Here is a 26670-nt window from a genome sequence, read left to right on the forward strand (position 1 = left end):
ATATATATATATATTTAACACACAAAGTTTTTACTGTTTTATTATTATTATATTTAATTAAATAAATAGTTCTTATATAATTTATTTGTAGCTTTGGCAATATTGTTGTTATACATTCATGCCAATAAAGCTGATTTGAATTTGAATTTGAACGACCAAGTGTAAACCATTTTAATTATTATGATTAGAAACATCATCATTATCCTTTCTGAACGAATGAGGACTGAATGAATGAAGGAAGACTTTGTCATACAAGATACTGCAAAACAAAAAGAAACACATTTATGTTTGGTACTAATAGATGGCCTACTGTAGTGGTTCTGGGGTAAGTAGTTATAAATCTCTCAATTTTCAGTGTAACTATAGCTGTGAAAAATGTAGTGGAGTAAAATGTGCAATATTGCCTCTGAAATTAATGATATAACTTGCATAAAATGACAATTCTCGCATACAAGTACCTAAAAATCATATTTGAGTACCGTACTTGAGTAAATGTAATTACTTTTAGGTTGCATAGTTTAAAGGGGAGAGAAGGAACAGTTATACACGTGTTTAAATTCATCTGTTAGATAAATGCGAATAAAAGACTTTTTGAACAAAAATCTACGTAGTGCCTACGAGCCTGCGTGATGACGCCACCAACGTGCCACGCAGGGGGCGTGACCACCCTGCTGTCTGCTACCGCCACCGCCAGAAAGAGAAACACAGAAACAGTGCGGCAGCTTGACGACACACTCCTCTCAACAGTTGTATTTTGTCCAACTATGGGATATTTTATCACAACACACAGCTGAACCCGTAAGTAACGGCTAATTACGGTTAATTTTAAATCAAAATACGCAGCATAATGACGGCGTTACTCGGCTAACAGTTAGGCTTTTGTAGGTGTTTGTCTAACAGTTAACGTTAACACTGTTAGCGGTAAGTTAAGTTCGGAAACGGAAGCTTTAGTTTGTTAGTAACTATTCTAGTAAACAGGACAGTTTTGACTCATTTCTGGCACCTACTTTAAAACAGTAAACGGCAGAAAGCAGCTGAGGACAGTAGAATAACGCAGGAGCAGGACAGGGCGTAGCAAGTCAGCAATAAGGACAGAAAGCACATTGAACGGGACTGAATATTAGTTTTAAATGGGGTCTAGTGTCATAGATGAAGAAGCTCCTCTGACACGACGCATGATACTGTGTAAATGGCTCCTTGAGTGAGTGTGGCAGACAGGTCACTGCCTGAGAAACCGCTAGTATTATGTAACTCCGATAGTAAAGGGTTTCCTCTAAGCCTGTGTGTGAAAACATACAGCATTTATTGCCATGCCATTGTTGGCCATGCTTATTTTATGATATGTCTGTGAGTCATACTGCAAAACATCCTATTACACACACAGATGGATTTCTGTCATTTCACACTGTGTGTTAATACAGTATGTGTGTGTATACATGTGTGTATGTGTCGCACTGTGGATGTGCACATGTGCTGAGTTTGTGTTTGTGTGTGTGTTTGCATCACGCTGCATTACATTAAACTGCATGCACTCAGCTGGCCATCACCAATGGTTTAGAGTTACGCTGAGCAGGAGTCAAGGTCAGCGTGAACATCGATTTCAAAGAGCTGATGATGCTCTTTTATGAGGAGGAGAGTGACCTGCTTGAAAAGGAGGCCCTTTGGTGTGTGTGTGTGTGTGTGTGTGTGTTGCCTATGACCAAAATTCAAAGTTTGACACTGGAAGTGGCTTCAGGTGGGAGCTTTGTCAGGCTTTTCCTCTGTTATTGTGCCAGGGAGGGAACCAATAAATCCACTTATATGATTTAAGAGTTGGCTGCATGTGTGCAAATGGAAGTAAAATTGTGCTATGTCATGTTTTATATAGTTTTAGTTTGTCTCTACAGGTGAGAAAATAATAAAATTGTGTTTTGTGAGCTTTCAGCCCCATTTAACTGCCTTTGTTCTGAGAATAGAGCTGCCTCAGGTGTCATCACATGACTTAAGCTTGATTTATAGTCATATGTTAAGGGATTATACCATACTTATGCTCCCTCTATACTTACTTTCAATTGAAAAACCTTGGACCAGTGTTTCACCGCTGCTTCAGACATGCAGTCACTTATTTTGTTGCGTCTGAATTTCCATGTTTTTGTGCTAAATCCAACAATAAAACGTCATTCTGCATCCTTGCTTTGCTTTTACATTTTTTCTGTGTGTGTGGGTGTTTTGTACTTCCTGTAGCCCGAAAAAACCCCTATATTTCCATTTCCTCCCGCACGTCCACATCAATTATTGCTTGTCCCTCTCCCAGTCGTTCCTTGGCTCAGACCAGCTGGTTTACGGTCTAAAGGCACAGCATATAGTGTTAGCAACCAAGTTAAAAAACAGATTTGATGTGGGAACTGGCACTTTGAGAGATGCCGTGAATGTTAACAGGCGTTTTATAGTATTATCAAGGTGTCAGGGTGTTTGTGTGGCCTAGTGGGGCATTTACACAAAACAGTTGGGAACCCTTTCCATATAATTACTAAAGTTATTGTCAATCCTTATTTTCTCTGTCCAGCCATTTACTGGCTGCATGACAGCAATTACCTGAGCAGTTTTAATTTCAGTTTGTTATTTAAGGCCTTTTATTAAACAAAAAATTTACAAAGATGTTAGCTGATTGCAGCTTCTCAAATGTGATGATTTTCTACTCTTTCTTTTTTATTATTCAATTGTAAATTGAATATATGTGGGTGGTTGGACTGTTGTTTGAACACAACAAGCCACTTGGGAAACTGTGAGTAGCCTGTTTGTCACTGTCTGACATTTTATAAAATATATTCATGGATAATTACAAAGCAGTTGTAGTTGCCACTCTAACATGTCAGTATCAATGAGTATTAATGCAAATTAGGCAGTTATGGTGACTTTTATGGATGCAGCTAAATTAATTTCTTTAACAATAAATTTGCAGTTTAGATTAATTGATTAATCAGCTTGTCTATAAAATTTGTTTGGTCCAATCCAAATCACAAGATATTCAGTTTTTTTACATTTATGACACAGAAAAGCAGCACATCTTCATATTTTAGTAGCTGGAAGCAAAATATGTTTGGCATTTTTGCTTGCAGTGATTAAATAAACAATTGTCAAAATAGTTGCGGAATGATTTTCTGTTAGCTAATCATTTCATGTGCAGTGACTCTTTGTTGTTAATCAGGTTTCACACGGGAGGTAAAGCATATATTTTTGTCGTATAATTTAGTAAAATAGGCCATTGGCACTGTTACATTGTATTGATAGAGTGAGATTTGATTGGAAATCACATGGTTAGTGTCCTCTGTCTCCATCATATCTTTGATTTTGTGTGTGTGTGTGTGTGTGTGTGTGTGTGTGTGCTGACTCATCAAACTCTCCCACTCAGCTCAGAGGGTCGAGCCTGTTGATTCATCCTCATCTGTGTCTTCCTCTGTATCTGCCTTTTCTGCTCTCGTCATAGGGACTTACAGTATTTATACAGCGAGCACGTGTGTGACAGACGTGATCCGCCCGTCTGGTTTTCAAAGATGGAGGAAGAGAAGCATGCAGCTGACATAACAAAGAGATTCAGGTGGATAGACACACCATCTGTAATGAGCTGTGTCAGATTAACATTTGATCGAATAATCGTTGCAGCTCTTAGTCAAAGCTTTAAATGACAAGAGGAATTCAGGAGTTAAATCCTTTAAAATAAAATGCAACTTGATTTGAACATTTTGTAAAACAAGCAGCATACTTGTTACTACTTTGTATATATTTTTTACTCTTTTATTTCAGCATTAATTTCACCATTATTTTATACCAAAATTTTTGTTTGTTTCAGAAAGTTTGATTATTTGCCATCACAGTAGAAAAACAAATATGTTTGTCTCATCTTTTATCTCATCATATTTGTAAAAACAAAACAAAAAACAAACTAGAGAGAAGAAAAAATAAAATCAGGAATATTGGAGTCATTAATGGAAGACACTCCCTTTCCCTGAATCTCTTTGCTTTTAAGATGTAAAACTTCTTCATTTGTCCCCTTCTCCTTGTAACTTGTGAGCCGATAAAAAACACTTCACACACTCATGCACAACTCTATTTTCTTTAGTGCCTCGCACAGACACACACACCTCGTTGGACAATACGTTGTATTCACTAGAGCAGGCTAACAGTGCATGGATAGACACACTGGTCTGCTGATGCTCTCATTGCAATAGTCATATTAATTATTAATGAGCATTGGGGAAAATGGAGAGCCATCAAAAAGGAGAGTGTGTGCGTTGCCAAAGGTGGGACTGCCACATGGAGCATGGCAAACAACGTAATTTGTCTCCGTACGAGCCAGCTCCAATGCAAAAAATATCTGTTGTATAAATCATTTCACTCCTGGAAAAAAAATAAAAATAGGATTTATGTTTCTTCTTCGCAGCTTGAAATCTGTTCACAGACTCCAGCTTAACAAATGTGAGCATTTGATTCTTTTCTTTATCATATACTTTATGATTGTTATGGTTTGATTTAAAAGTTATATAAAACGAGCTATGTGAATGCTATGTTGTTACTCCTGATGAAAAACATTTTGGGATGAATTTAACAGATAAAAACATCAAGATCATCCTCATAAGTTGCAAAGTTGTCTCTAGCAATATGATATAGTTTAAAAAATATTAATTAAAACCTAAATGACAGACACATGGATAAAAGTGTCAAATACAGAAAGTTGGCATCAAAAGTCAATGTAATCTTGTTTACGGATTCTTTGATTAGGTAGTTCCTGATTTACATCAATATTTATTTTTGTCTTTGTGAAAGATTTGGTATGTCTGCTTTTGTTTAGACATTTAACATTTGAGAACTTTGGCTTCTTTTGTTAAATTTAAAAAAGGGGTTTTGTAGAAAAAAATCAACATTTGTCAAAGTAAGGTATCAAAAAAGTACAATGTATTGGCACCAAATATGAGGTGTTTTATCAGCACTGGTATCAAAGAAATTTTAAAAATGATACCCAGTAAACAACTAACAATTACTCCAAATATTTTCCTTAATTATAAAATATCAAAAAATAGAAAAGGCCTGTATAATATCCCAGGACCCAATGTAATGTTTTCAGTTGCTTATTTTGTCCAACCCACAGTCAAAGATGTTTAATTGACCAACACTCTGCAATAAATCCTCGCTTCATGAAGGTTGTCATGTTCAGTTTTTGTCGCGAGGTGTTGATTCAACTGTTGGAGTACTATACTGACTGGTGTTTCTATTATTTTGTCCACCCCATGAGGATAGGCTTAATAACAGAAACATAATCTCCTAATCATCGTAATAATAATGCTGCTGTTTTTGCTGCAGACCAGGCAGAGAAAGAGTTAATTGGCTGTTTGGGAAGCAGCAAGCTGAAGCAGAGAGAGAGAGAGAGAGGGTGAGGAAGAGAGAGATGGGAAGCAGGAGGAAGGGAAGAGGGTGAGCGCTGGTGGCAGCTGCAGTCTCTTTGCCTCGTGACGGCATCTGCAGCGTGAGTTTGTTTACATCCATCGGCAGCAGACGGAGCGGAGCGGAGTGGACGTCCTCAGGTATGTGTGGAAACCCTGGCAGCCATCTGTTAAGCCGGCATTTTTGAAACCATCATCACCCAGATTTGGACTGTGACGCTCTTTTTTATGTCTTGGGAATGACATCCGAGCTGCATTTGGGCATTTGGGAGAAAACGCGCAATCATGCTGTATGCTAATTGGCTGGTCTTTTAACCAATGGGAGAATTTTTTGCTGCACTTCCGCTGCAAATAATAGCAAAATGGTGTGTTGAGACAGTAAAGACGAAGGATAGTTTTACTAACACAGTCACTGCTGTAGTAGTTTCAGTACTTGGGAACGACATATGTTTTACTGCAGTCTACAGGGGCAATGCAGTGTACTGGCAGGTGTATTGTGGTTTTCAAAAACAGTAGAGAAGGACAACATAAGCTTGGTGACGTGAGATGAGTAGAAATAAATGTTTCTATGGTACGAACAGAGTGACTTAAAATGATAGCCTGTCTGATGTGTTTCTACTTCTTCGGCTGTGGTAAACCACCGAGATTTCTGCTGCATCTCGTGTGGTGGTGAATTTAGCAGGGCTTGATTAACCTGAGTTCGGAATATTGTATAAAACTATCCAAAACCCATACTGTAAATAATTACATAATTAAAGAAAAACAGCAAATCATCAGAATTTAATTTAACTAGTGAATATTTGGCATTTTTGCTTAAAAACGGTGTTTTCAGCTCTAGAATTTTGTTACTAGGAGGATTATTGGAAGGGGGTTGTTATTGATCCTAATCCTTTGACAGTTATATTTGGGGTGGTCCCAGAGGACTTTGCTAAGTTGTAGTTGTGGCCTACTATCCTCTACTCTCCTTGCTCAATGACTGCTTCCCCTCAGATGGAAAATGACTACTACTCTCTTAAACGCTGGCCAGAGGACGTAATGGCACACTTAAGCATCCTACTCACGGCTCAAGTTTTATAAGATCTGACAACCTCTTCTATTTTTTCTCCACTTTCCTGTCTTCTCTTCTCCGTTGATATCAAAGGGTAGCTTTGTATGGGATGAACATAGGCAGTATGGAGGACCGATCCTGACACATTCAGAAATAAATACAGAAATAAATAAATGCTCAATAAATAAATAAGCATCCAATTAAAGACACAAAAAAATTAAGTAAATAAATGTAGGTAGTAATTAAATTATACAAGGAGACATAAATGTATATATTTTAATTAGTGTCTTTACTTATTCACCTTTGTTATAATTATCTTGTTTATTTATTCTCCGTTATAATCTTCACCTTTATTTATTAATTACTTATTTTTTTATGTATTTATTTATGTGTGTGTTTTAATATTTTTGTCTGTTTTATTCTTCCTTTGTATTAAGGAAGGAAGACATGGCTGGTAGTATTGTCTTCAGAGTTGTTAAACACCTCAGCGCACTGAAGGAAGCCATCTGACTGTGTGAGGGGCAGCTCATTGATGTCTGCAGGCAGAGTAGGAGCTCTCCTGTCTGACTGGTCCACCAATAGCAGAGAAGATGACCCCTTGAGACACAGCCCCTCCTCATTTGCATAATGAGGCAGAAATGCATACACAAATGTAAAAAGGACAGGCAGAAATAAATACCATGGGTGAAAATAAATAAGGTAAAAAAATACAAAGGAAGACTAAAACAGACAAAAATATTAAAACACACATAAATAAATACATTAAAAAATAAGTAAGTAACAAATAAAGGTGAAGATTATAACGGAGAATAAATACATAAGGTAATTATTACAAAGGTGAATAAGTAAAGACACTAATTAAAATATATACATTTATGTCTCCTTGTATAATTTAATTACTACCTACATTTATTTATTTACTTTATTTTTTTGTGTATTTAATTGCATGCTTATTTATTGAGCATTTATTTATTTCTGTATTTATTTCTGACTGTGTCAGGATCGGTCCTCCATAAGGCAGGTGCCGATGTGTGTAATAAGTGGTTGCTAGTTTATATTATGAAATTGAGTAAAATATGTGAACAAAACATTTAGTTAAAGGATCTTACTAAAACTTGCTAATGCTGTGTGAAATAGCTCCTTCGTTTTCCCCTTCATAAAAGTGTATACATTTTTAATAACGTTAGTTTAGGTAGTCTTTAAGTGGCCCATCTGTGATGACCAAAGATGACCTTTGATATCCTTCATTTTTGGTTTACAATCCTGCATTCGCTGCACAAATTCAGATGAGATAAATGTTTACAGTGTGAAATGCAAATGTAAACCAAAGGGAGAAATCCACAAAAAAAGCTGTGTCACACTGACTGGTCAGTTTGCCGAAGTAGATGTGGGTGAACAGGCAAGTGATACTGGTATAACAGATATTCTTAATTTGGAAACAAACATGTTTTCTTTTCCCCATAAATTTTGAGAGTTTAGCATGATATCGAAGCAGTAGCATCTTTGATAATTAAAGGAGCATTTGCATGTTTGCGCACTGTTTTTGTTTTGTTTTTCAGCATGTTTTTTTTGTAGTGAGAACGCCCTGCAGCCCTGTGATGTTAAACACAATGCCTCCGACAAATGAGGCAGACAAATGTCCATCCTGGCAAACGGCATCACTGTGGCTTCTCATGCAAAACAAAACAGAGACATGAAACAGACCTGTTAGACTGCACGTTTGACTGCTTTCATTCTCTAAAGCTTCATTTTTGTTAATACATTTATAGTCCAGAATGAGACAGACACCCTCTAAAATATTTGAAATAATAGGATTATTCTGTAGACCAAACATTTTATTTTTTGGCGTTTTAAAGTAGTATTTCAAACTGAGGTTGGACTCTCACCCAAAACCGTTGCTCCTGCCGTACTGCAAAACACCAGATCCCTTCAGTATAGGGCTGCAGCTAACGATGATTTTAGTATTCGAAGCTTCTATAGGTTATTTCAACGATTCGTCGATGTGTCGTTTAAGAAGTACTTTTGCTTGGCGGCACACTACATGACTGATCGGTGACAGGGGGTCACACACTACACAAGCTGACAGCAGCTCTGTCACCTGATGCAGGTCTCCAAACCACGTTTTGTCAAGAACATACATGTGAAATGTGAAACGGGAAATGAGCAATCCTGAACACGAAACAGCTGTTGTTTATTATAAAGATAGCAATTATAAAGACAAACAATATGGGTGAAAGGATGGATTAGCACACGCAGGTAGCAGGGACGAATGACTGTGAGATTACAACTCACGGCCCAAAAAGTAGAACAACAAACCCACGTCTTACTTTGGCTAGACTTCAGCTCATCAATCAATCATGGTTTCAGTTAAATGCTAAAGTTACTTTTATTTTACCTTTACTGTGGTCCGCTGGCAGAACACCGGTGCTTTCTGATCAGATGCCGTCATGCTGTTGCGGAGGCGATATAAGGTTCGTTTTACGGTGGACGGACGGTAACATTACAGAGTTGTTTTTTTCTTTAGCTTGAAATAATCCCATACTTTGGACACTTTCTTCTTCGCCCCTCGCTATGTTCTCTCTCTTCCTCCACTTTGCAAACAGCGCCATTATAATCACCTCGTGTTCACAGCATAAGCGCGATGTGCGACAGTAATAAATGTCCATGTGAAACAGTGTGCTGTATACTTATGGATTATGTTATATGGATTAAACGAACATTTTAGTAATTGATTTAATTGATTTAATCGATGAATTGTTTCAGCCCTACTTCAGTATAAAAATAAATAGCTATTTTAAGCAATTAGGGAGACACCTGTCCTGTTTTTTCTAATAAGCCTATGTGACTTCCTCAAGGCGACTCACTGGTCAGAGTCACGTTGTTTTTTTTGTGTGTTTCCATGCTGATGATTCATTGGCTGATGCCTAAATCTCCTCAGACCAAATGAGATCATTATCATGTGGATCTGTTTGATGTTCTCCTTGTACAAGAACAAACTAAGCCTTAAAACATATTTTACGCAGAAAAAATACCACTGCCTTAATAATAATTTCACTTTTCACTTGTTTCCTTGAAATACAGCAAATATCCTAAATGTTAGGCTACTTGATTGAAACCCTGGAAAGTCCTTGAAAAACCTGATTTGCACCAGAAGCCAATGAAATGATCTGGCTCTATGGATGGCAATGTTGATCTGTAGGTTGGTCTGATCACTTTCATGCAGACTGAAATATCTCAACAGCAGTTGGATGGATTGCCATGAAATTTTATACAGACATGCTTGGTGGATGAGAATAAATCCCACAGACTTTGGTGATCCTCTGACTTTTTTCATTTACCATGTATGTCCAAAAATCTGCAAGACTAATGACATAACCATCAGTTTCGTCAGTGCTTGGTTTTATGTGCTAATTAGCAACGTGTAGCATGCTAACACAATAAATGAAAATAGTGAATGCGGTAAGCATTATACCTGCTTAACCTCAGCATGTTAGCATTGTTATTTTGCGCATGTTAGCATGCAGAATTTAGCATTTAGTACAGCCACTCTGAGCTGCAAGCAATTTATCCCGCAGAGATCTACTAAACATTAGATTATGTTCTGTCAACATTGATCCAGCATGATTGACTATTGCTCATCATCTGTACTCAATAGAATTAATTATGCACCTCACTATCCTCATAGTATGAAAACACAGGGTGAATCTTTTGCTGTCTCAGTTCGCGCACGTTCTTACACTTACTATTTTGAGTCTAGTGCGTACACACCGACAAGTATGGCAAAAAGCTGAGGACCCGCATGGTGCACTCATAACAGCTGAGGCCAAGGAAGCTCCAGCTGTTGCAATTGTAAAAGTAAAAGTATGTTTATTTTTATTAATTTTTAATAAAAAATTAATTGAAGTCAAGTGAGCAAACAAGCCATCAGTTATTTTGGGGTGTGCCAATCGCGGTCAAATGGTGTCGATAATGATCCGCCCCAATTACAATTTGCCGTTAAAAAGAAGAAGAAGCGGTCAAATGTTGCAATTGTCATTTCCCGTAAGTGCACCACATTCGTGTTTGATTTGAGACACTACCCTGTCAACATTTACACACTAGTACACAAGTTAGTGCACAGTGTACTGCATGTTAGTGTACTGTGTGAAGTTTCCAAATTGAGACACAGCACTCGTCTTTATCAAAAGGGAAACGTGTTTCCATAGTTCCAGATTAAGACAAGAGAGTACAGCATTGGTTACTTGAATTTTTATAATCAGTCTTGTTGAACCAGCAGTTTAAACCTTTGTTTCATGTCAGCAAGTCTTCATTGATTACTTCCCTCATATTGTGGGAACTGGTGCTTGCAGTCTTTTTTCTCAGAGCCAGTCAAAGAGAGACTCCTAACTTGTGGGGTTTTCTTTTGTTTGTTTGTTTGATTCAACATAAATTTTGTTGCCAGGTATGGTCAGTGTCATGAAATCACCCCGAATGTTCACTAAACAGTAGTGAGCGAGAACTCTATGTTAAATTGTGTTTAGTGGCCTTTCACTGGCGTTGTTGCAAGTCCACCAATTGGTTGATTAATTTGACATTTCTCCACTGTTTCTCACACATAGGGTTTACTTGGCCCAGGTAGATTAAAAGCCGCCCAAGTAAATTTGGCGACCCATTTTAAAATCGTTTTTGATTGCAGCGCATATTCTCTCCACACATCCTCTCGCTCGATCTTTCTTTCTCTCTCTCGCAAACACGGACAACGGACCCGTCTATGAATTGAATGGTTGGTATCAGAAACACTGCTGCACAAATCTGGCCAACCCAATGCTGTCATTGTCGGAGACCCATCTTCAAAACAGTTATGGGTCTTATACAATCAACTACTTTAAATCCACTATATAAACAAATTGAAAGGATCTTTACTTTTGCAGACTTGGCGCCCGTGTCCACCAAAGCGTTTTTTTCTGAAGTCAGCATCTTTTTTCAATTCATTCCAATGGGAGCGCCGCGTTTTTACTAGCTACTACGACTAACTGCAGTGTGGGATGGCAGAGAAGGGGGGCCCCACTTGTCCCAGAGCCGGCCCATAGAAAAGAACCCCCACTCAAGTCAGTTATGACGACTAACTGCAGTCAGGTCGAGACCCGAAAGAGGACGACGAGCATGCAGATGAGCTTCCCTGAGACGGTTCCTGACAGTTTGTGCAGAAATACTTTGGTTATGCAAACCGATTGTTGCAGCAGCTGTCCAGGTGGCTGGTCTCAGACGATCCTGGAGGTGTACATGCTGGATGTGGAGGTCCTGGGCTGGTGTGGTTACACATGGTCTGCGGTTGTGAGGCCGATTGGATGTACCGCCAAATTCTCTGAAATGCCTTTGGAGACGGCTTATGGTAGAGAAATTAACATTCAGTTCACAGGCAACAGCTCTGGTGGACATTCCTGCAGTCAGCATGCCAATTGCACGTTCGCTCAAAACCTGAGACATCTGTGGCATGTGATGGAACTGCACATTTTGGAGTGGCCTTTTTATTGTGGGCAGTCTAAGGCAAACCTGTGCAATACACATGCTGTCTGATTAGCATCTTGATATGCCACACCTGTGAGGTAGATGGATTATCTCTGCAAAGGAGAAGTACTAACTAACACAGAATGTTGACCGATTTGTGAACAATATTTGAGAGAAATAGGCCATTTGTGTACATAGAGAAAGTCTTAGATCTTTGAGTTCAGCTCACAATGAATTGGAGCCTTAACAAAAGTGTTTCGTCAGTGTAAGTACATCTCTGTAAACGTGCTCCTACCACTCCTTTGATATGCCTTTCACAACAACAACAAAAATGATAAATCTGCGCTTTTGAAGCTTTTTAGCCCTTTTAGTCTGAGACAACACGATAAAGAGGCCTCCCTATCATGCTCTACCATACTATACTGTGTCAGAGACTCTAGATATAATTTGGAACCCTGTTGAGGAGGAGAGAGACTAGGAGGAATCTGCAGAAGAAAAGGATTTATGAGAAGAAGAGCACAACTGTAAAGAAGCTGAGGAATATGCTTCAACAGATAAGATGTTTTCTGCCAGAGCAAATAGAAAAGATAGTGCTGAACATGACAAACAACAGGGGCATTATGTGTACAGCAAAGATAGATCACATACTTGGGTCTGTTGATGCTCGCTGGTTCTAATCCAGCCGGGAGGACAAGAAGTCTGATTATTTGCTGCCATTAAAAATAATGAAATGGTTTCAAACCAGTATCCAGACCAAACTTTGACATATACTAGTCTGTGATAATCCATCAACATATAGTCCTCTGATCCTAACTATTAATCAAAAGAATTCATAATTTCTGCTTTTTTAGCTTATAAATTTGGTATAGTTTCATATAAATGAGATATATTGACCATGAATTCCACCAAGAAGTGTAAAAATAGTGGTAATGAGTTGGAATGAAGTTGGCTAAGAAGGTGTAACACAGAATTGGGTGATAAGTTAAACTGGATGCTTTAAAAGCAGGCAAACCAGATCGGGTCAATTTTGACCCGGGAGGACAAAAAGTGCATGGTCGACGGGAAGACAACACAAGGGTTAAATTTGTAGTAATTTAAACTTAGATACCAGAAGAAAAATACTGTACATCCAAAAAGTTACTTTCATACCTCAAAATCAGTATTTTGTTAAAAACTTCTGCTGAGGTGAAATGATCCTGCTCCTTTTCCACAGGCAGAGAGAGAATCTAAGTGTTACTTAGTGTAATAATATATTAACGATTCATAGCGTTCATTAAAGATATATTGATCATTTATCGCTATTGATGAACCCCACAAAGAATTGCATATCGTTTAAAAGCATTTTTAGGCATTTTCATGCAATTCTCGGCAGGCATGCAAAATTCGGCATAACCCCCCCACCACAGTTATTCTGTGCGAAACACTGTTTTCCTATGCAGTTTCACCTATATCAAGTAATTTTTCAATATCTATACATAACTTAGATACTTATGCTGCTCGTATAAAGGTAATGTCTAATAATACTAGATAATTGTCTAAACAATATGATATTGTAAACAAGTGAGATTATCTGAGTTGTATTACTTAACTCAAAATGAAAGTGATTTGACCTGCATGAGGTGACTGACTGGCTGAGTTTCTCATTGGGGAACTCAGTGGTCTGGGTGTGTGTTGGTCTTGTACATCTATCTTTGTGAGGACCAATTAGACTTTGAGGGTGGGGACATTTGAGCAGGTTTAGGGTAGCCATGCGATTCTGACTAAATATACAAACTAGAGGGGACTAGAGAGATGGCTGATGATCTTCTTTACTTTACACATAGGGTATTGTTAGTTCTTTGCAATCGTTGTGGCAGTGAGGCAGCTAGATAGTTATGTGCAACCCAGACAAAAGAATGAAGGTTACTGTTGCCAGCCAGACCGCCACTTTAAATACACATCCGGAAACAACAGAAGGAAGTGATGCTGACTTGTGCAAGAAGCAGTTTCTCTCACACACACACACACACACACACACACACACACACACACACTGTGAGGTTTGTTCTATCCAACATGTCAACAGTTTGTTGAAAGGTTTATGTTTTGCAGTTGAGCTCTGGAAGCAAATAATTTTATTTTGTTAGCAGATATAGTGTCAGGCTGTAGAGGATCTCAGTTTGTCTTTGGCTTTTACTGGAACATTACACTATGTTGGTCTGTGATTGGTTCAGGTATAATTGAATATTGTATGTGTCTACATTAAAACAGGTTTCCTCTCACAAGCAGTTCATTCATAGACATTAGCGGTTACTAAATCTTTACACCCACTCACTGACTGGTGTAACTGTTGGCTAACTGACAAAGCTAACTAGGGCTGCAGCTAACGATGATTTTAGTATTCGAAGCTTCTATAGATTATTTCAACAATTCATCGATGCGTCATTTAACGGGAACAGGATCAGCTGTGCACATTTATAGGTGATAGATATTTATTGGTCCTTTCGGAAATTCATAGTGTATCATACAGCAAACATTAGAACCAACAACCAGACAGCTACTTTACAAACACAAACATCACCTGAGTGCTATAAAAGTTAAACTAAAGGCTCATGCAGACTACACGACTTTCAGCGTCGGCCGATGGCCGTGCTGTTCACACTACACAACTTGCCGTCTTGTGATGGGAGTCTTGAAGTCGTTGTGGCATTCACACTACGTGACTGATCGGTGACATGGGGTCACACTACACAAGCTGACAGCGACTCTGTCACCCGACGCAGCTCTCCAAACCACGTTTTGTCAAGAAAATACACGTGAAATGTAAAACGGGAAATGAGCGATTCTGCACACGAAACAGCTGTTTATTATAAAGAGCTTGAGGTCCCCGACACCCAGTTAACTCATGACTGAAGTTACAACTCACGGCCCAAACAGTAGAACAACAACGCACGTGTGCACATTTTCAGCTGAGTTCTGCGGCTTACTTTGCCTTCAACTCAACAATCAATTATGATTTCAGTTAAATGCTAAAGTTGTGGTTACTGTTACGGTGGACGGACTGTAACATTACAGAGTTCTTGTTGTTTTCTTTAGCTTAAAATAATCCCATAGTTTGGACACTTTCTTCTTCGCCCCTCGCTATTTTCTCTCTCTTCCTCCACTTTGCAAACAGAGCCATTATAATCAGCTCGTGTTCACAGCGTAAGCTGATGTGCGACAGTAATAAATGTCCATGCGAAACAGTGCTATATAATAAGGATTAAATGAAGCATTTTAGTAATCAATTTAATCAATGAATCGTTTCAGTCCTAAGTCTAACCTTAGCATGCTGATATATAACCCACTTTTAGATTAATTATTATTTGTATGGAATATGGATATTGATCAAAATAGTGTCAACTGGCTGGATTTAAATACATACACACTGACTGGCAGGGAAACTCAGCTATTTAACCTCAGTGGGGTCGTTGGCCCGGGTCAACGACCCCACTGAGGTTAAATAGCTGAGTTTCCCTGCCAGTCAGTCAGAACTGAAGAAGTCCTTTGGATGAGGGACGAAATGTCTTCCAGTATCTTCAACCAAGTCCAGTTGCCCTTGATTTTAACCTTCGTTGGATAACTATGACCTGGATGACTGAGAATCTTCATAGACAATATAACCTCAAATTACAAAACGTGCTTATAACATTAGCAAGACTAATAATGTCTTAATTGGTTGATGTCATGATATAACTACAGTAAGTAACAAAATGTCTATAAACTTCGATCACAGCATATGCAGTTTTATATCACAATAGTGCTGTATCCCATGATATAGCAGATTTTCTTTCATTTCAATTAAGAAACTGTATCTACTTTTTAAAACTGTATTTTATAGATCAATTAACCACATTAACAAACTCTTAAGAAGTCTTAAAAAGACAATGATAACAACACTTTTACAAACAATTCAATCACTTCCGGATTTTAAATCAACAAAATACATTTGTTGATTTATTGTTGGGTGGCTAAACTAGGTAATGTATTAAACCACCTTTAAGGTCCTCTGAAGACTTGTAAATGTAAATGCTCCGTATTTGTATAGCGCCTTTCTAAGCGTCTTTTCGACCACTCAAAGTGCTTTTACACTACATCTGCATTCACCAGTCATACACATTCAAGTGCTCAAACGGAAACTAACATTCACACTCATTCATACACTGGCGGAACAGCCGCCAGGTTCAGGTTCAGTATCTTGCCCAAGGACACTTCGACATGCAACCAGGGGGAGCCAGAACCGCCGACCTTCCGATTAATAGCCAACCCACTCTATCTCCTGAACCACAGCCACCCTGATCATGGTCTTGATCTTTACACTGGTAGCCGTTTCATCCCTAATTAGTACTTTAGAAAACACTGAAGATAATTGATGATCCACACACAATACAGTCATAATATTTATCACTTAAATGTAACGATGTAAAAGATACTTAATATATATATCGATATGACTGAACTGAATTCAATCACAATATTAATATTGTACTGATTACAGCAATATCAGGAAATGAATCACCTCTAAATTAAAACCCCAACTGTTTCATTTTGAGAGTTTTTGGCAGAGCTGGATTAGAAATACTTTACTGAAATGCTTTCAGAATATTTCCTGCATTTAGTGGTGCAAGGTCAGAGTGTTTGCAGGGCTTCAGTGAAATCAGTTGTTGGTGATTATTTTTGAAGATTATGAGTTGTTTTTAACCCGAATAAATTGAGAGGTAGCTGGTGATGTGGCAAGAGTAACATGGTGGAGAAACCTAATATAGCTCTGTGTGTGTGTGTGTGTGTGTGTGTGTGTGTGTGTGTGTGTGTGTGTTTGAGGGTGTAGGCGATGCTCATTTTCATGTGAAAGGGCTACAGCTGCTCCGTCCCTCTAAAGAAATTATTCATGCTTTATTCTAATGCCAGTCCCACAGGGTCCACCCCCCCCCCCCCCCACACACACACACACACACACACACACACACTTTTGTTCCCCTGTCATCATGGGGACATCTCATTGGCATAATGCATTCCCAAGCCCCTAACCCTAAACTTAACGTCCTAATCCTAACCTTGACCTAATTGTAACCCTAACCTTAAAACTATGTTTTAACCAAAAATCAAAAAGCAGCCTCTAACTGTGGGGACCTCACTTTTTTAAAAGTTTGCATTCAGGTTTAAGTCTCCACTGGGATATAAGAACATGAAACACACAAACACGGGGACAGGGAGTGCCTCTATTGTTGGCTCAATTGAGCAACATGGGGCAACACTGTTGACAGAAGTGCTCATCATTTTTTATTTCTATTCTTTGGTTGTGTTATCTGTCGTTTGAAACAAGCAATATTGTGGTGTTGAAATAACTGACAAAAAGTGTTTAGGATGTACAAAGACACATTTCATTTCACTGATTTGTCCAAAGCAACTTACAATTGCTATTTATGTCAGAGGTCGCACACCTCTGGAGCAATTAGGGGTTAAGTGTCTTGCTCAGGGACACAACGGTGGATGGGTCACAGGGAGGGATTGAACCCAGGTCTCTCACACGAAAGTCAGGCATCTTATCCATTGCGCCGCCACCACTTGTTTTAGTCCAAAGATACAAAGATAAGATTATGTGGACAAACAAACAAAAACAAACTTGTACTTTCAAACGTCAAACCTTCTGTTTCATGTCTTTGCAGATTGTGAATCTCTGCTGGCCTGTCTGGAAGATCATCCTCACTGAATCTGGATTACTTTACTTCCTCTTCTCCTTCATCCCATCAGTAGACTGTGAGTAGATATAAAATAAGGACAAAACTTCCTCCTGTAACATCCTAAGAATATCATATTACTAGAGCTGCAACTGACTATTATATTAAGTATGAATTAATCTGGGAATATTAAGTTATTAATTGACTGTTTGGTCTAAAACATTTGAAAATAGTGAGAATGCCAAGAGCTAATTGATTAATTAATTGAATCTAATCTTTCTACATGTCTACTGTCAAAGGTGCATAAATCCCAATTTTGCAAGAGGGGCACTTTTAAATGACGGAATTTAGTGACTTTTAACAGCACATTCTCAGGGCGCCCAGACAGATCTGTGTTAACTTCGCAGGAAAAGCTAATAAGTTAGAATCCAAAATTCCTATTTTCTCAAATACAAGTGAAACTGAAACTCCTTCAGTAGTTGATAGCATTGGAAATGAGGCTGTGCATAATCCCTTTTATATCATTTTTAATTCTCACTTGCAAAACTGCATCAAAATAGTGATTGGGACAATCTTGGGAAACATTTGCCAGATTTGCTTAAATAATTTAGGCAGTTGTTTAGTTGAAAGAATTTAAAAATGCTCAAAAATGTTAAGAAATCCATCAAAGAATTCTGGATCTGCACCCAAAAACATCATCCAACCTTTTAGACATATTCTGCTAACTAACAAACAAACTTATTTGCAAACATAAACTACTGGATATAGGTAAAGATCACAGTTGTGATTATTTTGAGACTAACAATGACTAAATTTGTTAGTGAAATTTTTCTACATGGTGTAAACTGGCATTGCTCATAATGGAAAATATACTGATTGTTCTGATGAATCATTTCTCTATTTTGTATCACTATGTAAACCAGTTAGACAAGAATAATATCATTTTCACAGTCATGTCATCAAGGTTCCTCTAAACTGGCAGTGAAACCCGCGACAGGTCAGGCAGCTGCTGTGCAGTCTCATCATGTTTACATGCGAGTCTGAGCTAGGAGAAGTGATTTGTTGGTATGAACAGACATACACTTTGTACTAACTACTCAAATACTGTTTCTGTGCAGAACTTTTAGCTTATAGTAGTCTTAATCTGTACTTAACTACAATAAGGAAGAGATCAACACCCTGAAGATCATGGATGTGATATAACTTCCTTCAATTTATGAATCCTTTAATATCCAGTTTCAGTTGTACCTGGACTGTTTACTTTCAGGAAAGTTTTTATTTTAATGAATTGAAAAACTGTCTCTGGTCATTCTCCATTGTTTTAATAAATGTTTTGCTTGACAATCAGTCCAACCCATGAAAACTAGATCACAAAGAGGGGTGGTCAGAACCAGTTACCCAAAACAAGCATATCTCAAGAAAATTAGACTTACTTGTTTTTATCTGGACAGCCTGGAGCCACCCTCACGTCAAAGAGTACTTGAAGGTTGCAGTAACCCTTTTGAGTTATTCAACAGGCCGTGTACATACATATGCAGTAATTTTCTACTGCAGTAGTCTTTTCAATTTTCTACTGCATATACAGTTTTACAGGTTTACATTTATGTAAATTTTCATAGACCTAGCAGCTCATGAAAATTCAACATAGTGTGGCATCCTGTGTGCAGAACAGTGGGTGGTAAAATGTTTTTAAAAAATCAAGACCGTTTGCTCTGTGTTCTGTTCCAACGAATGTCTTGTTTAACTTTAATGATGAAGACAATCCTCCAGTGAGCCTGTGTTAGCTTGATACCTGCCAATATGTCCTCACCTGAAACAAGCATTGGTTATTTGGTCATGTTTTCCTCACAAAGGAGCTTTTCGTCTCTGTGAAGCAATTGCAGAAGTTCTGTAACATTGTTCAGTGGATGGAAGCGCCAACAAAGCGTCCAACTGTTACATAAACCACTGTTTCCCACTCAGTGCTGTTCTTTTTTTTGACCAGTGACCACAAACTTTCTGTAATGTTAACCAAGTTGTTTTTGTTGGCCACACCTGACTACAAGCATGTCAGAAAATGCACAAAAGAATCATTTTTGTATCAGTTATAGGCGTTTTTGGAAGACAATGTTCATACCTGTTCAACAACCTGTGTTGTTTTTAAAGGTTCTGTATATGAGATTCTGAACATTAATATAGGAGCAAACAACTAATTGCTATTTAAACATATACTTGAGTAATGATGCCACCCTCCATCTGTGTGTGTTGTAATTCAAGCTTCTCTGTTTTTAAAGGAGACCTATTATGCTTTTCCTTATTTTTGACTTATCTACAATGTTACGATGTTGGATGTTAATTTTAAACATGGCCAAAGCTTCAGATAATGAGGTTAAAGTATTTAAAAGCAATCCCTGTGCGCAAAAACCTCAGATTTCCTCCTGTTCTGAATGATCTGTTTTCAACAGCTTTTTCTACTAAGGGCTCTGTTTGATGACACATAGAGCTACACAGAGCCGGTATTCTATATATGGTCATTTGATGTGCTCACTCTGTGTTTACTGCTCAGCGGCAACAACAGCCTGGTAACATGCTTCAGGTCTTGGCCAATCAGAAGACAGTGGGTTTTGAGAGGGGGGGGCCTTAAAGAGACAGGAGCATCTACAGCTTGTTTCAGACAGAGGCTGAAATGAAGCCCTACATAAATCATGCAAAGCTGCCATACAAAAGTCACAAAACTACAATATAGGACTGGAAATGCAGTATAATAGGTCTCCTTTAAGGAAATAAAGAGAGAAATACTGAAGAGCTGTGAGCTTACAGAAACTTGTTCAATATGTTATCTCACTAGTGTTAGAGGCTACCAATTTGTTCCGCTATGGTCTCACAATTAATTAGAAAGCATATAGATATTTTAATACAAATGAGAGACAATATAATACATTCTACATTTATCATGACAGACTAGAGGTTTGTGTTTTAACTCTATAATACTACCATAAGCCTACTTGTTATAGCCAATGCAGTATAGCCTTGTGTTGTTCAAACGAAGGGAAGTTAGAACAGAAATAAATTGGTTTCCATTGCAAAAAAGTAAGAGTCTCACAACACTTTCCTGAACATCAAAGGAACGCGCCAACCCTCTGCTAAAGTTCAAAAAGAGAAAAGCCTGTTATATTGATCACAAGAAAACACCTCATATTTCTACTCCTGAGATAGATCTTTGCTTCCTTTTTGATCATGATCCTGCATTATGTCCTTAAACTAGGATTATGCTAACTCGTCATATCTACTATTTGGTGTGTTAAAAAACAGTTTAACCTCATAGTGTAACCTGTACGCAGGATAAGCGGTTGACGATGGATGGATGGATGGATGGATTATTATTATTATAGGAGGATACACAAGATTGTCTTTACAGAGCTATGCTGAGAAAGCTTTTATACATAACCTCACTGATGGATTCAAATTCCTGTCGGGAGGCATGTTCGAAACAACAAAACAAATCAGCACATGTGTTCCATAAAAGAAAATGTCTCAGAAAGACACTGTGGATAAACTATGTACTGTCACGCTCAAAATAATCTATTTGGCAGATTTACTTTGTTACCAGACTAGAGCTGAACAACTGACATTTGATTGATTTGTAGATTGACATGAATCTGCTGCTATTTTGATAATTAATAGCCAGTTTCAGTCACATATGTGATTGTATATGATTGTAAACTGAATATATTTATGTAATAATGAATATCTTTGGGATTTAGACTGTTGGTGGGACAAAATAAGACATTTGAAGACATCCCCTTTGACTCTGGAAACTGGCATGGACATTTATCACTGTTTTATGTTGCCCTTCTGTGGTGGATATTGTGTGAAATGGTTCAACAAAGAACCAAATTTAGAAAAACGGGTTGCCCCCTTCTCAGAGGATATGTGACCAGACACAGAAACACACACATTCACAGACAAAAAACGTGTGGTGTGATGCCTTGTCTTCCGTGTGTGAAAGGCCTCTTGGCAATGAGGAAGCAGTAAAACGGGGTTTCACCATGTATGGTCAACCAGGACTCTCACTCTCATGCACTCTGTCTTTCGTTCTCCCAGTCTGTCTTGAAACTAAGACAGAAGCTTCAAACACAGCCATATACATTTACACATAAAGTATACACAAGCAGAGAAGATGAGAACAGTCTGTAAAGGAAACATTAATGAGTTTAAAAGTTGAAACCAGGTTGTGACTTCTACATTTAATTACCCTTTATGCAGGATCTTGTCTTGCCAAGATTTTCTTCTTGTGTGCTATTAATGGCTGCTCTTGTTAAAGCTTGTCTTTATATATCTGATTTCACAACATGCTGCAGATTTGCGTTCTCTAGGCTGATGAATTGAAGAAGCTACGTTTTCAATAAGTCCTCCAAGCTAAACAGCAGGCCATTCATTCAAAACGGCTCATATGAGTTGAGATTAAAAGTCTCGTCCTTGAAAAAGAAATTATGGTTGCTGTTCTGGAGCTTTCACAAGTATCGCACATAATGTTCCTGGAGTTGTCATGGAATAGCAGATGTTCAAATATCTGTTTTTCTGAGGCTTCAAGCACCTTTTGTCCACTTTGTCTTAATGGTTGGTTGTGATTTGATTGATTGATTGATTGATTGATTCCTTTACAAATGGGCAACTCCATCTTCCGAAGAAGACACACTATGTTTATACCTGGAGGTTCCTAAATGGCTGCTAAATGGACCTTGTGATGAGATTATTTTGCCAACACATATCAGCATTTTTTGACCTGCCACCTCCATGTTTATTCAACTAAAATTACATGGTTCAATCATGGGAATGGCCGTAGTTGTGATTAAAAGAAACGAAGGGATGGGAATAGCCACGTCCAGTGGCAGATACTCTGATACCTTCAGTGCTATAATGATGCAATGCTACACTGTGCGTTGCTTCTGGGAGACTATAGTCATTATTTGTATGAACTTAGGAGATTTCTTGTGAGAAAAATCTTGCTGGTGTTTCGCCTGGTGAATCAAGTTACCAATGCGAAAAAGGTTAAATCTGGTTTAAAGACTTGTCTGGTGTGGTTATATTATACCAAAAAGCATATAACATTGACAGTCGCTCCAGATAAGAGGGTTAGCTAAATGTATAAAATAAGAAAACGTGACTTCACGATTAAGGAAAGGATCAGTCTTGATTAAAGGAAACCATAGTTGACTGTTGGTAAGAGACAGTGAATGGCCTTTGCATTGTTGTTCGCTCTAAACTAAATATGTGAAATAACAAGAAATTAGCTAATGGTCACCCTTATTTTTAATGCAAACATCCATATTATAGGATAGGGTCATTCAGATCATAGACTTGATTAAATGCACTAAAAAACTCCCCATAATTACTATTGTAAATGGCTCTATAGGTCTGTTATACCCCTAATAAGCCAAATTCCACTTGGTGAATCCCTGGATTGGGGTTTTATGTGTCCAAAGCTCTGGCCTGGATTTATTGTGGTCTGTGTGTGCCCCAATTCATGTGACTCACAAACCTACACACACACATTCACTAACACGCCAGGCTAAATTTGGAGTTCCCTTATATGGCAGCTTTTCCCCCTCAGTAAAGTTTCTTTGCTGCCATAAATTCAGAGAGACTTCCTCATGTTTGATGCATCTTTTTTTTTTTTTTGGCATCACAGGACTGTTTTGGCAGGATAGTAAATTCCCAGGCATGCCGAATTACTTAACTGATTTGAGGTGTTAATCTGTCATCTGTTACAGGTCATACACAAAGGGATTTGTATTGAATGTGAGGCAGAGTTGTCTTTGTCAGGATGAATGTTGAATTAAAATTCTAGAAGAAAAGTGATGGTTGTATTGTTATTTCTGAGGGTTAGCAGGAATGTAGGTTTATGGCTCTATAGAGTATAGTAGATAATGCATAAATAAGGTGTAGACCATAATTACCTTAAAACCTCCTTTATTCTATCAAAGGAAAGTGTGGGAAATGTGTTGACGGACAAAACTCAGACCAGTAACTTAAAATAAAGTCAGGAAGTCTAAACGTTTGTTGAAAGCATGGGATTTGGAAATGTGTAGAAATCCAATTTTGATAAGGGAACTTGGAAGCTAGTGCTTGTCTTAAGCCTTTTCAAACCCTGGCGTTTTTTGGCTTTGTGATGGAAAATGTGACTCTAGTTGGCTGAGAGACTGGAAATGTTCTACATTTGGGAACAAAGACCAGAGATGCATCGAATCTGGTCATTTTCTTTGGTACATTCATGTTTGCGTATGTGGTAATTTGAAAAGCTAACATAGGAAGCATTCCTAATCAAAGTATAGCAGCATATGTACTATTAGCATTGTGTGTGTTGTTGCAGGTGACGGCTAAGTTGAGCATGTTGTGTGTTAAGAAGAATATTTGTATTTTTCCATGTCAACTTGATGGGATGGTTTCACAAAGATTAGACTTCTTAGACTAGACTTAGTCTAGTTGTTTTTATGTGGCTATTTCTACTTAACTAGTCAGAACAGCTCACAGGGGTTATATGTTTGAAAAAAGACTAAAAGCCATGCTAGCAGCTAGCAAATGCTAACAACAGCACGCTACGTGCTCACACATGTAGTTTTTTTTTTTTTGGTGTAGCTTGTTTATTATTAATTATTATTGTTAATTATACTTCATTCTCCACCTTATTTATGTGTTTACTCACTAATTGAATGTGTCTCTTTTCCCTTCAGTTGTCTTTTTCCCACACTCACAGACCTAACATACTGTAGCGTGACTCGCTTCTTTGCGTCTCAGCAGCAGCTGCGCCGCATGTTGAGGAGTCGAGTTGACAATGTAGCCTATCAAAACAAAACCAACGTGGTAGCTAATGAATGACATCTGCACTGGTGTGTTCATTGTTGCTTTAATTTATCCATGCTTGTACAATATCCACGTGTTTGCGACTTATAACGTAATAGATAACAACTCTGTGTTTCTCTGCAAAAGGCTAAAATGGGTTACCAAATATACCTGGGCGGTCGGACCAAGTGCAGTCTGTGTGGGAAACACTGACTGAACCGTTGTTTTTCTTTTTACAAGCCACGTCTCCAGCAGTGTCAACCGGCACTGAGTCTCCCTCCATGTTGTAGAGAGTTTGTGAGCAAGAGAGGGGCAGGGCTGAGCGGTGAGGGAGAGAGAGGGGCAAACGCTGGCAGGACTTTAGAGAAACATAATAATTAACTCAACATCAAACTATATCGGTATAAACGGTATTTTCTAATTTTGTATCACTTTTGAAATGATATCGGTATACCGCCCAGCCCTAATCCAAATAAACACAGTCCATACTATCTATTATTTTACCACTATATGACCCTCTGGGGCTCTGTTACCGCAAGTTAGACCATTTCACAAAATCAATGTGAGTAAACTGACTACTTTAAAAACAGATGGATACCCTGTCCCCTAGCAGTTACTGCTGCCATGTTGTATACATGGGAAATCAAGGGTGCTTTTAAAAGGAGAACAACTGTGGGTTCAAACATGTGACATTTAGTTAGAAGACCGTCTCCCTGCTGTCTGCATGTTTTGGCATAAGGAGTCATATTTTAGCAGGAACTTACTGCAACATTACATTACAACAGTAGAGGAACCAAAGCCACAATGACCAAGAGCTATTGTCTTTGGTCTGCTCTTTTTGTGTTTGTGCGTGTCTGTCCACGCGTCATGTGATTCATAAATCTATAGTGAGGTAGAACTGGAGCCTTACTCACTGGTGTGGTCTTTGATCTGCTGACGCAATGCAGAAACAGACACAACTGTAGCTCGCAAACATGCTCAAGGGCTAAACAGATGCTTCGCACAGCTTGCAAATGAACTGCTGACTGTCTTTCAGCCTTTTACCTGATTAGACTGAGCTTTAATAGTTTACACACACAATTACCCATTTTAGACATTCATCTGATTGCAATTTAAATGTTTGTTGTATGTATGAAGAAGCACTCTGGTCACTTTTACGTAGAAGTCAAGACGGCAATCTCACTTGTTTCCATATCACTTGTATTTTGGCACAAGTCTGAAATGAAGGCTGTCAGATGAATGTAAAGACGTAAAGCAGCAGCACATGGTTAAACACACACAAAGATATTAAATGTGTCTTGTTCCACCTTCTAAGATCACTTGAATATATTTATTATCTCAATCTTTCTCTCTGTTTTGCACAAATTTTGTTTTTTAACAAAATTAAGTTAATGAACTATGACAATCCGTGTATGGTTTGTTCTTTCATTATTTAGTTTCAAAACCAAATCCGAAAAATCAAAAAAACAAGTTGATTTTTGTTTTTTACGTTTTAAAACCAAAACAGATAAACAGAAAACAAAAAAACAGACATCGGTTTTTGTTTTTCTGTTTTCAAAACAAAACGGAAAAATATTGATTTTGATTTTTAATGTGTCCAATTAGTGTAGCTTTGGCTACATTCAGACTGCAGGCCTTAATGCTCAATTCCGATTTTTTTCCCCAGATCCAATTCTTGTTGTTTGACAGTTCACATTATATTTTAAATGTGGCCCGTATCAGACTCCAGTGTGAACTGTCCGCGGCCTGAAAGTGACCCGTATGCGCAGAAGAATAACACGACGTCACACGTAGCACGCCGTTGCAGGCTACAGAAGTAAACAAGGAGCAACATGGGCTCCAGTTAGCTCGCGGGGAGTCTCCCGTTTGTCCTCTCACGGGTCACATTTCTCCCGATTGACAAGTGTTCACAACTTTCTGTTCTTTTCTTTACGGTTTCTGCCGCTGTACAACGCAACTGCCCCACAACTCACTCCCCCTCTCTCTCCCCCCACTGTGTCTGCTTGGACAAATGGCATGCATGTAACTAAGAAGAGAGCTAGCGGTCCGGGTGATTTCAGGTGTAAGTAAGGGAATTTATGAGCAGATGATAGCGAGGTAGAGAATGAAGAGAGCCACATGTTTAATTATGGCTTTTTGTGGAGCTTTTTCGTTCAGCGCGGCCTGAGTGTCCAGACTCAGGTCGCATTTAAAAAGATCG

General features: G+C 38.3%; 1 protein-coding gene across 13 annotated transcripts in view; it reads left to right on the forward strand.

Moving 5' to 3' along the window:
* The first annotated feature begins 664 nt into the window (after positions 1 to 664).
* Positions 665 to 26670, forward strand: part of LOC119905067 (inositol polyphosphate-4-phosphatase type I A-like) — a 68242-nt gene continuing 42236 nt past the window's right edge. For 12 of the 13 annotated variants that reach the window (XM_038721779.1, XM_038721816.1, XM_038721832.1 and 9 more), the window contains exons 1-2: positions 665 to 798; positions 17637 to 17727. The gene's annotated coding sequence lies outside the window, so the exon portion shown is untranslated. Of the gene's footprint in view, positions 799 to 5539; positions 5559 to 17636; positions 17728 to 26670 lie in introns of those variants that run through there. The other variant, XM_038721788.1, reaches the window with a different exon arrangement.

The sequence above is a fragment of the Micropterus salmoides genome, unplaced genomic scaffold (assembly GCF_014851395.1).
Source record: "Micropterus salmoides isolate LMB-PRFRI ecotype aquatic unplaced genomic scaffold, ASM1485139v1 Ms_hic_scaffold_1, whole genome shotgun sequence".
Lineage (NCBI taxonomy): Eukaryota > Metazoa > Chordata > Actinopteri > Centrarchiformes > Centrarchidae > Micropterus > Micropterus salmoides.